At 50.3% G+C, this 13,552-nt stretch overlaps 1 non-coding gene and 1 pseudogene across 1 annotated transcript; both read right to left on the reverse strand.

Annotated features, from left to right (window-relative positions):
- Positions 1-13,552, reverse strand: part of LOC144129556 (uncharacterized) — a 59,398-nt pseudogene that overhangs the window by 15,435 nt on the left and 30,411 nt on the right.
- On the reverse strand, positions 13,137-13,211 carry TRNAS-GCU (transfer RNA serine (anticodon GCU)). The gene has a single exon. It is a non-coding gene; the product is annotated as a tRNA-Ser (tRNA).

A 13,552-nucleotide genomic window follows, 5' to 3' on the forward strand; every position in this document is an offset into this window, starting at 1 on the left:
GGTTGGGCTTAAACCCCTTCGTTCTGGTCGTCACTCTCAACGAGTATGGCTCGGTAATTGATGATGCCGCTGTCATCTGGGTCGTCTCCGTGCGGTCCACGGCGGCAGGCCCGAAAGCAATCCCACTCAAGTTGCTTGCAGACATAGACAGTAGAAACATGAAAGGGGGTCCGGTTGTGCTTTCTCCGCCACTGGGGGCTCCGTCTACGCCGCGCCGTCGAACGCGGACGCTCGTAGCACACACAAGGAACGTCACACTCGCTCACCCTCCAGAAGAATGTTCTCCGAACATTTGAGTCCATGCAGCTCCCCTTGTCTTTCTGAATCGCCTCGCACAGTGCGTCCGACAAAAGACTTTTCGCTGCACTCAACACCACTGCACAACACCATATGCCTCCGCTGTCATAACTGCCGTCTCCAGGGGCAGCACTGATCTTCTTTTACAAATAAACATGAAACTCAGCACCCAAGCCTCTCCTTTCTAGTCCAAACTGGACGAAATAATTTACCACAGTTACAAAGGAGCTCCCACTTCTAGCACGATCACGGCACAGACAAAAATATAGATAACGAAAGGAAGTAGGGCAGGTTCTGCACGCGCTCCGCATGCTCTCCTGTGAAGGTGTTACTTAATGACAGAAAGGTTTAACTACCAACTCCGATAACTTAACAGATACGCATATAGCAATGTTATGAGCTGCGGCATTACACAATTCTGACCAGTTCACAACTCCGCTCTGTTTACGCCAATAGTCCGACTTAGCTTTCCGATTTCGCAGCGGATATCGGCCTTCATGAGTCATACTAAGTAAGTCTGTGACCCTTTGTCTGCTTTGGGACTCGCGAGGGCTCGTGGCAGGAGCCTCTCCTGGCGTTATCTGCGTGGCAACCTCGCGCGCTTCTTCTAGCAATGCATGAAGTAAATCCGGTGGCATTCCGGCCGTCACCTCTGGCGCCTGCCGAACAAATGCAGGAAAAGGCGTTTCTTGCGAACTATCTGCGCGCTCCGCTTCACTTCTGTCCCCATCAAAATCCGCGCGTTCCCTTTCCTCATTTCGTGAATACTGAACCGGTGCCGACTTGAGGCGATTTGCGTGTATCGTTATCAAGCGCCGGTTCACGTCTCGGACTCTGAAGTTTACCGGAGAAAGCTTCTCTACAACCTCGCACGGTCCTCTCCACTTCGTCTGGAACTTACGAGCCAGCCCAATCTGCCTTTGGCAGTTTTCAATGTACACGCTGTCCCCCACATCAAACGGCGCGTCTCTAGCACTGCGATCGTGCACCTCTTTCCTGCGCTTCGCCGCTTTCTTTAAGGCCTCCTTTGCGATGTCCCTCGCCACTTGCAAGCGCGATTCTAGCTCAACCTTATAGTCGTCCAGTGAAGCGTATGGGACACGACGGGGGCCCTCCGGCACTTCACTAGGCTGGTCCGGGTCTCGGCCGTAGAGAAGAAAGAATGGCGATTCGCCCGTGCTCTCGTGTGCTGCGGAATTGTAGGCAAACATTGCATACGGGAGCCACAAGTCCCAGTCCCGCTGGTCGCGCGAAACAAAATGCGACAGGAACCCGGCCACGGTTTGGTTCAGTCGCTCCACCGCGCCGTTGCAAGCCGGATGGTACGGTGTTGTCTGCTTCTTAGCGATCTTAAGTAGCTCGCAAACTCTCCTCATTAGCTGCGACACGAAGTTCGTTCCCCGATCTGTCAAGAGTTGCCTCGGGGGTCCATGTCGGAGCACGATCTGTTCGACAAATGCTCTTGCAACCGTGTCTGCCTTCTGATCTGGGAGTGCTACCGCTTCCGCGTATTTTGAAAGGTGATCGACAAATACTAAAATGTACTTGTTTCCGGAAGTGGACGTGGGCAATGGGCCCATTATGTCCATACCTGTCCGCTCGAAGGGAGCCGAAACCTCAGGGAACGGCTGAATTGGAGCTGGTCTTCGTCCCTTGGGTGTTTTTCTTTAGAGACAGGAATGACACTTCGCACAGTAGTCTCTAACATCCTGTCGCATGCCACTCCAAAAGTACAAACGCTCCACACGCCTGCGTGTCTTCGCTATGCCAAAATGACCGGCGCATGGCGCATCGTGAAACGCGCGAAGAACCCTTTCTGTCCACGACCGAGGTATGACGACTCTCTCCCAAGCGGTTTTCTCTGGTCTTCCTTTCCTGTTTGGCCTCGTGCGCCGACACAGGGTGCCGTCTTTGCCGATGAAATAACCTAGCTGTTCGGGGTGAGACGGTGCGCCCTCTAAGCTTTCGATTATTCGCTTCAGGTCAGGATCTCTGCAATGCTCTGTGCGTAATTCGGCGGGGTCGACTACGGGGACAAACTCATCTATAGCTGCCACGGCAGCTGTGCGGCTGAGTGCATCAGCATTCAGATGTGTCTTTCCTGACTTATGCTCAACTTCAAAGCAGTATTCCTGCAGGTGTAGACACTCATCACCCATTTCAGAGGATGGCAGTCTGTGACTAGCTTGAATTTGCGGCCGTAAAGGTAGCATCTGAAGTGCTTTACTGCCCAGACAACGGCGAGGCACTCCCTTTCCGTAGCTCCGTACTTTTGCTCTGTGGGGCTCAGCTGTCGGCATGCAAAAGCAACGGGATGTTCTTTGCCCTCGATAACCTGAGATAGCACGGCACAAACTGCGAACTTTGACGCATCTGTGGCCATAACGAAGGGCAAATTAAAATCCGGGTGGCGCAACAGTGGTGCACTCATTAGCTTCTTTTTCAGGGCCCCAAAAGCATCCTCCGCGTTTTCGTCCCAGCGAAAGGCGACATTTTTGGCTGTTAAGGTGGTGAGCGGCTTAGCGAGCTTGGCGAACTCCTCTATGTGCCTTCGGTAGTAACCGATCAGGCCGAGAAACTGCCGGACCTGGCGGACGCTAGTCGGGGGATAGAAAATCCGAGACACACCTTAGTTTCTCAGGGTCCAGTCGCACGCCGTCAGCTGAAACAACGTGCCCGAGGTATTTCACCTCGTTTTTGAGGAATTGGCACTTAGAGGGCTTCAGCTTGAGACCCGCTCCTCTTAGTCGCACCAAAACCTGCTCAATATCGCGCAAATGGTTCTCAAAACTGTCACTGTATATGATTATGTCACCCATATACACGAAGAACAGCCTCCCCAGAAGACCTGCCAGGATAACATCAGCGGTTCTCTGCCAGACAGCAGGGCTCTTGGCCAGACCCATCGGCATTCTTTTCCATTCATAGTGCCCTGAGGGCGTGTTGAATGCCGTTTTCTCGGCATCTGCCGGATCCATTGCTATCTGCCAGAATCCCGCCGCCATGTCCACTACCGTGAAGTACCTGGCAGAGCCCAGCTGAGAAAGCGTCTCCTGTATATTGGGGATGGGGTATGGATCGATGCGAGTTACGGCATTTAGTTTGCGGTAGTCCACTGCAAATCGATAATAATAATAAAAATAATAATTGGTTTTTGGTGGAAAGGAAATGGCGCAGTATCTGTCTCATATATCGTTGGACACCTGAACCGCGCCGTAAGGGAAGGGATAAAGGAGGGAGTGAAAGAAGAGAGGAACAAATAGGTCCGTAGTGGAGGGCTCCGGAATAATTTCGACCACCTGGGGATCTTTAACGTGCACTGACATCGCACAGCACACGGGCGCCTTAGCGTTTTTCCTCCATAAAAACGCAGCCGCCGCGGTCGGGTTCGAACCCGGGAACTCCGGATCAGTAGTCGAGCGCCCTAACCACTGAGCCACCGCGGCGGGGCTCCAATCGATACGAGCCATCTGGCTTTTCCACCAATAGTGCTGGTGCTCCCCAGGGTGACTTTGATTGTTCGACAATGCCGCGATCAATCAGGTCCTGCACCTGCCGCTCCATCTCCTCACGTTGGGAGTAAGGAATCCTGTACGCACGCTGGTAAACGGGCGATGAGGTGCCGGTTTCTATCCTGTGCTTTATAACGCCACAGCAGCCCAAATCCAGGTTGGACGCGGCCAATACCTCCGAGTAGTCGTTCAGCAAACCAGCCAGAGCATCCCTCTCCCTGGATTTTACGTGAGAAAGATCGAACGACACCTTTGGAGCAGCCGAAGGACTAGCATGCTCTACATTTGCGAGTACCGTATCGGTGGGCTCACGTTTCTCTATCGGAGAGGTGAACAAAGCCAATGTTTTGTTCTTGGGAAGGCTCAGTGGCTGCTGGCTACAGTTAACCACCCGTAGGGGCACTCTGTGGGCGTCATTAACTGTCACGAGGCACGCGGCTGCCTTCAGGTCATTGCTGAGAGAGTCGACCGGCTCAAGCACTCCCACGGCGCCGCTCTCTACATCTGAAGGCACAAACGCGTGCAAAATGTGCTCCGACCAAGGAAGGACGACCGCCTCATCGACCAGCCTGACGGCAACCCGCGAATATACCTTCTCCAATGATCCCACTGTTTGATGGGTGTCAATATCGGTAATGCGAATCTCAGCCCCTCTCCTGTTCAAAAACGGAACTTTTGAGCCGCCCGCATTAACCTCTTCCTCAGAGAATGAGAGTACTACCTTCCCTTTTCTCAAAAAATCCTGCCCTAATATACCTGACACTCCGTTTGGCAGAGACACCGTGTCCGGGCATACGTAGCAGGGGTGCTTCAATGCAATTCCGCCGAGAGAGAAGTGTAACCGGTAGAGTCCACTTATGCCAAGAGGCTCGCCCGTTATGCCTACAAATCTAGTTGCCATACCACCAGACGCTTCCAACACCTCGCAATCCCCCTTCCTTCGAAGCGTGTTAAAACTGCTCTCCTTAAGCAATGTTACCTTTGACCCCGTATCTATCAACAATTCCATGCAACAACCATTTAACTTGCAACGCACAACAGGGCATGCCTCGTCGGCCACACAAACTACCACCACCTCATCATCCACTGCTCCCTCCCCATGCTCCTCAGGATGGGGAGGACTATCTAGTTTTTTGTCTCGGTATCTGGAGCCCCGCTGTAGGCTTGCTTAGGGCGTGTCTCGCCGTCTTCTCTTTGTGGCTCCCCACGGCGCACGTTTTGGCAGAACCTGGCGATGTGTCCGCGACCCTGGCAAGCGAAGCATACGATTCCTTCAAAATCTCGCATACCGCACCTGTAGCTTTGTGGCGGTCTCCGGTTCAACCTGGCGTTCCACCTGCTGAGATAGCAGCTGTTCTAAGCGATCTAACCGCTCTGTCGAGAGAGCAACCTCAGGGTTGAGCACCGCTCTCTCTATGACGCGTACTCTCGCTGCGGCTGTCGTTAACGCCTCATTTCGTTCCTCTTCCAATGCGGCCGCCAGGGCTTGGTCGAAATTGCTCGGCTTACGCGAGAGCACGAACCGGCGCACGGGGTCTTGCAGACCAGCCACGAACAAAGCGGTCATTTTCTCTTTAAGTAGATCCTCCGCGTATTTCTTCCTTAGCTGATCCCCTTCCTCCTCCCTGCTTAACGTATCGCGTGCTAGGCGCTGAAACCGCGACGCAAACGTTCGCACGTCCTCCCCTACCATCTGTCCGGCGTCACGGAAGCTCTGTACCCGCACGTGACGTGGTTCAGTGTCGAAATGCTCGAACGCGAGCTTCTTAAATTCCGCAAATGATTTTGTGGATTTTACCTTTTCGTCTCGCCATGCAAAATCACGAGCAGCTCCTGCCATCTTACACCTCGCCATTCCCAGCATTTGAGCATCGGACCATCCCCCCATTTTCCCAATCTCTTCTAGCATGGAAAAGAAATCGCAGATTGGAACCCCTGTCTTATCTCCCGTAAACGTCGGAATGACGCTTCCTAATGCCAACATGCTTGCTCCGAGCGACGGCTGTGGAGTGGGAGCTCCCTCAGATACAGACATTTTTTTTTCGCTCAAGCCCTCCGGTGCCTCAAGCCTCTCAAATGGGGGTAAAAGTCCCACAATCAGTCCCGTGATTCCCTTTTGATTACAATTTTGAAGTCATGAATGTCGCAGCATTCAGAGGACATTTGCTTTTGAGACCCCACTTCTGACACCAGTGTGATGACCCCCCATAATGCGCAGGTCCACACGGGACGGAGAGGCAGAGAGACACCGTATGGCTCAGTTTAAACAAACAGATATATTCAATAATTACACATGATTAAGATTATACATCAGAGGCTGGGGCGTCCGAGCTTACGTGCCGACGACTTCATGGAGACGATGGAGGGGCTCCGGAGCTGAGCTCGAACGGTTGCTGGCAGAAGCTGCACGCTGTCGGGCTTCGGTGCTGAAGGCCCCCTTGGCGAACGATGTCGTCCTGAGCGTCCCTCTTCGGTACTCCTTGTCGATTTTTATATCCTCTTATCCCCACACTCCCTAGGGTGAGGACGCCCACGCCGGAGGGGGGGGGGGCTAGGGCTTTCACTTGGCCGCACAAACTCACCACCGCACTTATGGTCTCGCCCCCCTCACGTGTTGAGTCCGAGGGAAAGAAGGTTGTCTTCGAGGTAGCGCATAGCGTCGGCTGTGGTAAGGCGCGCTCTGGCCCGCTGTCGGTTCTCGCTGGTCACCGGCCTCCGTTCTCCATCAAATGACACTCGCCCCTCAAGGCCGGAACGCGAGGTCACTAAAAGGCCGGGAAAGTGGTCCCTTGTCCTGGGATGTGCTCGGGAGGGTTGATTGATGATGCCCGCCGTCTTGCCACGGGGCCAGGTCCGCCGAAACGAGGCCGCCCTGGAACGGCCACGGCAATTGGGGAAGACAACGCCCGTCTGCCCGCGGCGGCGACGGCGGCGGCGTTCGTCTCGTGCCGACACTATGGAAAGAGGGTCCGGTTGGGCTTAAACCCCTTCGTTCTGGTCGTCACTCTCAACGAGTATGGCTCGGTAATTGATGATGCCGCTGTCATCTGGGTCGTCTCCTTGCGGTCCACGGCGGCAGGCCCGAAAGCAATCCCACTCAAGTTGCTTGCAGCCATAGACAGTAGAAACATGAAAGGGGGTCCGGTTGTGCTTTCGCCGCCACTGGGGGCTCCGTCTACGCCGCGCCGTCGAACGCGGACTCTCGTAGCAGACACAAGGAACGTCACAGCTAGTGCTATCGCTGCTTGTAAAACTACCTGTGGAATGACCGTTTAGCTGCCTTCGGCAGTTCAAAGGCGCCAACGACAGGGTGATGCCACGACTGCAATTTTTACAGCGGAGAAACTGCTAAATGTAACACTAAAAATAAAAAAATGGTGTTTAAAATGTTTCTAAAATATCTTTGACTCATTTCTCTTCTTCCTCATTTCCGTTGTCAGGTTGGCATCCTTCAAGCCGGAAGATTGGCAATGCACCCACTTATTTTGAAATAAAGGCACCTCTGTGGCTAGCAATTCCAGATGCCGAAACATCTGCCCTGCCAGCAGCCGTTCATTTTGCTACCAGGGAATTGTGGAGTGAGCTCGGGTTGTTAACGCTATGTTCCGAGGCACACCTTGAGGCAGCACCAGTTGCTTTCCTGGCCGGCTTCGTTGCGAGAGCATGCAAGGAAAAGGTATGAACAGTTTTCTCTATATCCACACAAACCGTATAATTTGTCTAGTTTGAGTGGTCTCGGTAGAAAACCTATGCATTATGCTTCGTGCAGCATAACTGTTTATATATACTGCAATGACAGTTTGAGCCGGGGCATTTCTTATGATTGCCAGGTTGATTCTTTATGGGATTCTGGTACTGATTTTCAGGTGACATGCGAGTCATGCTGCAGGCAACAGAGCCGACCGGAGCAGCTTACAGGCTCATCAAAACATGGACAGTGGAGGGTTGATGTACCAAAATGGAAGCGGTCAAGATTTGCCAACTCACGTGCATTTTTGTTAACCGAGTAATGAAGCTTCCAGAGGTCAGGCGAAGCAGTAAGCTGTGCACGCTGTTGATGTCGGTACTGCTTCCAAAATTTACACGGTGCCCGCAACTCATCTGTGAAAGCAACTACCGTGCCCACACTTAGGAGCTTTGCAAGATATTCTTAAGCAAGTTGCTGCGACCTCTGATAACTAACTGGGCTGGGAATGTTATTTCTATAGTAGAGCGACTTTTGAGGCTTTGTCACAAAGCTCTCTCTCCCAAGGAAGGTTCTCCGGCTGTGAATGGTTCCTTCTTTTTTGTATGACCATGCAATAAATGTTTCAAGCTGATGCTTGAAGTACGTTCTGGTTTTCTCGCCTGCAGTTGCGCTTAGAAATGCCCCATAACTTCACCTATATTGATTTTTTTCTAAATTGCAATAACTTACATAGATGGGCTGTCTGTAGCTCTGTGTGTGTCCATCTCGTTCAGCATCCTGTTATCCGCTACAACTGGAAGCATACATGGGTTCGCGAGAAGTGAATAAAAACAGATTAAGAGCTTCAGGCGCATTAACGCAGCACCCTAAAGCAGATACGCTCGGGCGGTCTTTCATCGTGCAAGCAGCCGTCATGGAGAAAGATCAGGCATACGCTAGATGGGGGATTCCCACCTGTTGCGGTGATTTGTGACATAATCGGTGCTTTTAATGACGACTTAAAAATTCCGTGTGTAACGAGGAACTAGAAAATCCACTGTTTACGGCCTCAACCTGTCAGCACAGGGCGTACCGACGCAGCTGTCGCGGCGGTTCCCTGCGAGCTGTTGTCCCCGAGCAGTGGCGCCGCGGCGGGCGCGCGGAGAACTAGGCTCAAGACGTCGTTTCTGTGCGACATGGCTGGCCGCACCTCGCTTCGCACTTTGCATCGAGCGGCCATGATAGTAGGCTTCCATGATCTACAAAGTCTTCTCATCCTGATGTGTGAAAATTAGATTGTCTGTCCAGGTGGGCTCAGTGGTATTTGTTTTGTTTGCATCCATCTGGGAGTATTGCTGCAAAGCTATGTAATATAGCTCAACCCTAGACTTTTGTTTACGTTCATTAACAACTACAACTCCACTTATTCTAAAGCCACTTCTGGCGTACCACAGGGGAGCGTTAGTGATCTTCTCTCTTTAATATATATTAATGACTTGCCTAACGCTGTGTCCTCTCTAGTTAGGCTCTTTGCCGATAACTGCGTAATATACCGTAATATTGTTTCTATGACTAATCAATAATGTTTGCAAGTTGACCTGGATGCAGTAACGGCATTGTGCACATCTCGGTTTATGTTATTTAATACTTATAAAAATAAGCTGTTGTCGTTCACTCGCAGTTCTTGCATTCCCACAACTTATGTCCTAAATAACAATTCTGTCGAGCCTACAACTACTTACAAGTACCTCGGAGTTCACCTGCAACCAGAGTTCACATGGCTTAACCACATTAATCTAACTTCAGCATCCGCCAACCGCTCACTCGGCCTACTAAAGCATTACCGCAGACTGGCTCCCCCGCACCTTAAAAAACTCGCGTTCATCACACTCATTCGTCCGAAGATTGAATACGCATCAGCCATCTGGGATCCTGATCAAGCATATCTGATAGCTAACATTACGTCCTTGCAGAACCGTGCTGAGCGTTTTATTTTCTCACACTACTCACATACTACCAGAGTCACTGTCTTAAATAATCAAGTCGAATTAGAAGACTTGTCTTACCGCCGCAAAATATCACGGCTAATACGTTTCCATAAACTTTATCACCATCCTTCGCTTCACCACGATTTCTTGCAACCACCATCAGCCTTCTTTTCGCGGCTCGGCCATCCGCACAAAGTTAAACGCATCGCGTGTGGTTCATCTACATTTGCGAAGTCATTCATGCCACGCACTATCATAGAGTGGAACAATTTACCAGTGCACATGACCATTGAATCTAACGCTACCGCATTTATTGCTCTCATCCGCAGCGACGTTGCCATTTGAAATGTTTGGTACGTTCGAAATTTTTGAATGTTTTTGTTTTCTCCAGTTGCTGTACTTTTGCGATTACTTTCGTGCCTGATACGTACACTCTAGTGTTTTTCGTTTCTGTTATGCCTAATTGTTTTCTTTAAAACTATAATTTGTATTCTATTTTTTTTACTGCCTGCTTCTTCATTTGCTCTCTGGTGCTTAATTACTTTTTCCCCGTTATACCTCGCCTGTTTATTGTTCCTTTGTTTGATAATGATGTTCCTTGTCCATGTTTTTAATGTAACCCGCCCCCCCCTCCCCCTTAAACCTATGTAATACCGTCGAAGTAGGGCCTTTAGGGGTATGCTGAGTAAATAAATGAATAAATAATTAATTAAAATTATATATTTATTCGCTCGCATTCTCTGGGCATAGCCGCCAGCACGCGGCCTTTTCTAGTTCGCTGCGGCGCCAGATGCGACCTGATTAGGAATAGTAGTAGGTGAGCAGAACTGTTATTACGTTGCTCGAGATTGTATAAGGTATTACCGGGGCCTAATCTCGAAAGGTCCTCCTTGCCTTTAAGTTCAACGGGGCCGAGTACAGACTATTGTAAACGCGACAACCGTCTCTCGCAGCCGTCGAGTTGTTTTTTCTTCGTGGGATTGAGCAATAAACAGTTTCTGTTAACAGCGATGTCTATGCCAATTATATGCACAATCGTAGTCGTTTAGGAGATACCGTTGTGCCGTGGAAAAGTCTACATCGGACAGTAGGGGCGATGCATTAAAAAGGTCTGTGCCGCGGTCCGAGCCACCTGTCAAAAAACAAGGGCACTTAAGCCAGGCCTTTAAGGGTATGAAGGGATAGCGTTAATGGCTCCTTTCAATGGTTTCTGTTCAAGAAGTCACTGTTTATTTTTCACATTCGCCTATGTATCATAACAATCACAACACAGTTTTCAAATTCTCGTTTTTCAGCTATCAACACAGCAGGTTACGCACACATTGTTTCCTCAATGTACACACACATTCAGTAGTACTCACTGCATTACGCAAAATCACCAGATCACAAGTAGCTTTCCACCGGGAAGCAGGTTTCGTACTCAGAAAACTTTGTACTGGTCGTGCGCCATCCGTTGGGGCAGCTGCATACATCAGATCTATGAAATTTTCCGGTGGCCGCCGCAAGCCGGCGCCACTATGCCGCGTTGTGCTCTTGTATATGTCAAGCAGGATGCGTCGACGGAGCTTCCAACAACCTCTATCGAGCACCCTCACGTCTAAAGATGATATAAGTGGGTCTCTCAACACAACGCCGGGGTGAGGTCGGCTTCTCGGCATATCGCCGACGCCGCCTAGTAGTAGTAGTAGTAGTAGTAGTAGTAGTAGTAGTAGTAGTAGTAGTAGTAGTAGTAGTAGCAATATACTCGTAAAATTAGAGGCTGTAATGTGGTACGGCTTTCGCTGCTACTTTTGCGCACGATATAAAATTGAAAGGTTTGGGGGTCCGTTTTCCTTTCCCAAATTTGAATTCGTGAAACAAATTGACTGTATTGTACTGTTCCAAGTGTTTCGCCCCCGTGCCCGTACTGTTACCTGTGCCGCTTCTTTTTTTCACCGTGTTTCTGTAGACTGGAACGACCTCTCCAATGACATCGCTACCATCTCATGCCCATCCACATTCGCCGAAGCTGTTACCAACCATTTTTCAACATAACACTTGTTCATTTGACTGTAAGTACCCACCCCTTATGTAATACCCCCAGTGGGTCTTTAAGGTATTAAAATGAAATGAAATGAATTGCTTTGTTTGGCATTTTCTTTTCCTTACGGTAAGTAGCTGTCGCGATTATTTGCAACATTGTATTGTAATTATACTGTAATATAATTAGAGTGCCACTGTTTTGTTGCCAAAGTTTGCAGCCGAGTGTCCATGGTCAGGTCAAGCGGTCCAAGAGGCCGCTTTTACTATGGGCACCTTGTCACCGTGTATATTGTGGTGGTAAATAAAAAATAAATAAAATAATTGAAATGAAAATATGTCACTGAACCCCAGCGTCAAAGGCGGATCGGGCCGGAGCTGTAATCAGCAGCGGCGGTGCGCGGCTAGAAGAGGGCCGCACCTCGAACAGCAGGGCGGAGGTCATGACGTGCACGGCCTCGCCGGAGGTGGCGATCAGGAGGTGGGCCAACACGAAGGTGGTGAAGGAGTCGGCTGCCGTAGCCACGAACACGGAGCCCATGGCGACCAGCAGAGCAGTGAAGACGTCGGGCCTGCGGCCCACCCGGTCGGCCATATGGCCCAGCAGGGGAGGCACCAGCACGCCGCTCACCGTGTAGTACGCGAACGTCTTCACCAGGTATTGCTCGCGGTCGCACACTAAGTTCTACCTGGATTGTGTTGTCGTCGAGTGAAGACAGGTTTACATGAGGCAGTGACGTCACAGCTTGCAAAGCTTGTGCAGGAGGTAAAAGCGAACCAGATGTCTGCCGTGTTCCTGAAATTATACCGACCTGCATCACATGCATCACATGGCCACGTAAGGCCCGTTTTGCATGACATCCAGTTTCCGGTGCAGAATGCCAGACTTTTCAAGAAACGGGCAGGTGAAACAGTAAGCTTTCGGTTGCATTAAAACTGTAGTTATAATTGTTTTACCATTGCTGTTTCGACGACAACGGTAACGTGTGCTCTGCAGAAACTTGTTCGCCTAAAACTCAAGGCATGCCGCATATTCCTAGTGATGTGTTGAGGTTATGTGCGGATATGGAGGATGTTTGTGCTAATGTGAGCCACAAGTTTTTGAAATGTTCTAGTGGAGGCTCTGGAAAAAAAAAGCAGAACAGCATTCCTGTCGTCATCTTGAGTAAGCAGGAGTGTTTTGTTTACTTCGTGAGGAAATATTTGTTTAACATTAAAGTTTAAAGTGCCAAATATTAGGCATATTTTTTATTTTAAACGTGTATATAGGCTAAGTAGAAAGCGCAAATAATGCGTATTTTGTTTTGCAACCTTCAGAACGAAAACATTTTTGTCGGATGAAAACAGTGCGCGAAATTCTAGATGTTTTCATCAGGAACGTCTGCTTTAAGTTGCCCCATTCTCGCCGATTATTGGACACACCAAAGCAGCAGCAGGAGAAGGAGGAGGAGGTTGTTACCAGCGCTTCCGATTATCTCTCCGGTTTCGCGTGCATTAAGTTTCGAAGATAATTGAGTAGAAAAATTTCCCGCGGAGACGACGCTAGGGAGAGAACGCTTCCTCGGCTTTCTGGTGCTTCCTCCGCTTGCCGATAGGTGGTGCGCGTTGCCGTAGCAGTACCAACACAAGCTAACAGCCTCCATCGATATTCGGCCGCCGCGGCCGGGATCGAACCAGCGTCTTTCGGGTCAGCAGCCGAGCGCCTTAACCGACTGAGCCACCGCGGCGGCCCCAGCGTAAATGTGTTAGATTTCTGGCGGAGAGCGAGAAGCGCCAATCCTACCTCCCTTAGCACTCCAGTACAGCTTTAAAACAAGGCTAGTAGCGCTACATGATTACCCCCTATCAGGTGTACGGCGCACAAAAGAACGCTAGACGCTTGTCTTTCGGTAATAAAGGCCTAATGCTGAAGAAAAAAACTGACTGAGGCTGTAATCAAGAGAGCATATCAAGCGGTGTCAAGTACTTCATCTTGTTCGTGAAAAGGGTTGGCGTCTACTCCTGGACACTGGGAAATCTGCTGAAACGGCAGGAGTGCCGCGTGTTCAGCCGCAGAGCCCTGTTTGGGG

Source organism: Amblyomma americanum, chromosome 4 (assembly GCF_052857255.1).
Source record: "Amblyomma americanum isolate KBUSLIRL-KWMA chromosome 4, ASM5285725v1, whole genome shotgun sequence".
Taxonomy (NCBI): Eukaryota; Metazoa; Arthropoda; class Arachnida; order Ixodida; family Ixodidae; genus Amblyomma; species Amblyomma americanum.